Here is a 1601-nt window from a genome sequence, read left to right as displayed (position 1 = left end):
TCAGAGTGCCTTTGTTACAGGGCGTCTTATCTCTGATAATTCTATTTATTGCTTTCGAGTGCATCGATTTTATTCAGTCTCTAAAAAATAATGATCCTGCTTATTGTGCATACAAGCTAGACTTATCCAAGGCTTATGACCGTGTTGATTGGGATTTTTTGGAAAAAGCCTTAGCCAAGTGGGGTTTCTCGACATCATGGATTACGCGTATAATGGCTTGTGTCACATCGGTGAAACATTCGGTCAAGTTTAATGGGAAGTTATTGGAGTCCTTCAGACCGACTCGTGGGCTCCGTCAGGTGATCCTTTATCACCTTTTTTGTTCTTGTTTGTTGTTGATGCTTTATCTGCCCTAATCACTAGAGCTAAACTGGAGGGTGGGTTCGAAGGAGTCCAGATCTGTCGAAGGGCGCCAGTTATTTCACATTTGTTGTTTGCAGATGATTCCTTGTTATTCTTTAAGGCTTCCGTACAACACGCAGCGATTGTCAAAGGTTTGTTGAGCACTTATACAACTTCTACTGGACAACTTATTAATCCATCGAAGTGTTCCATCATGTTTTCTGATAATTGTGCACCAACGGTCACGGAGGAAGTAAAGAGATTGTTGGAAATAAAGACAGAAGTATTTGAGCCGAAATATCTAGGCTTGCCGTTTCCCGAAGGAAAAATGCATAAAGGGAGATTTGAGATGCTTCAGTCTAGTATGAGGAAGAGGTTGATGGATTGGAGTGAACAATATATGTCTTCTGGTAATAAGGAGATTTTGATTAAGTCAGTGGCGCAAGCTATACCCAGTTCTGTCATGAGTGTTTTTCGATTACCAATGTCAGTATGTGACGAGCTAACCCGACTGATGCGTTAATATTGGTGGGGTGTTGAGAATGGCAAGAAGAAGATGGCGTGGTTAAAGTGGGAGAAAATGACACTGCTGAAATCAAAAGGCGGCATGGGGTTCAGAGACATGCACTACTGGAATTTGCTTATTTGCCGTCTGCTGGCAGACGGCAAAGAAGATCTTTGCCGTCAGCTTGAAAAAAACAGACGGCAAAGAACTGGCTGATGGCAAAGAATGTCTTTGCCATCAGCCAATTCTTTGCCGTCTGCTGGCGGACGGCAAAGAGAGAGGCGGGCCCCACTAACGAGCTGCTTAGAAAAAACCTAACGGCCCCTCCTCTTTGCCGTCTGCTAGCGGACGGCAAAGAAAGTGGCCAACCTAACGTCCGTTACCTAGGCTCTTTGCCGTCTGCTAGCAGACGGCAAAGAGCCGTGACCTAACTAAAAAGCGGCCAGCGCCCGCGCCCCACCCCTCTCTCTGTCCGCTCTCTCTCTCTCTCGTGCCCGAGCCGCCGCCGCTCCTCACCCGCGCCGCCTCCGTGCCCGAGCGGCGGCCGCCCCGCGCCACCCCCGTCGCCGGCCGCCCCGCTCCGCCCCCGCCCCCGCACCCGCACCCGCACTCGCATCTCCTCTCTGCTCCCCCGCGCCCTAGGGTTAGCCACCGCCGCCGCCGCCACCGCCACCGACCTTATTCCGGCGAGCTCCTGCGACCATGGTCGGTGCGCAGCACGCTACCGAGCTCACCCCACCCTGCTGCGTCAATT

This window comes from Triticum aestivum, chromosome 4D, assembly GCF_018294505.1.
Source record: "Triticum aestivum cultivar Chinese Spring chromosome 4D, IWGSC CS RefSeq v2.1, whole genome shotgun sequence".
Lineage (NCBI taxonomy): Eukaryota > Viridiplantae > Streptophyta > Magnoliopsida > Poales > Poaceae > Triticum > Triticum aestivum.
Note: the sequence above shows the minus strand (reverse complement) of the source record.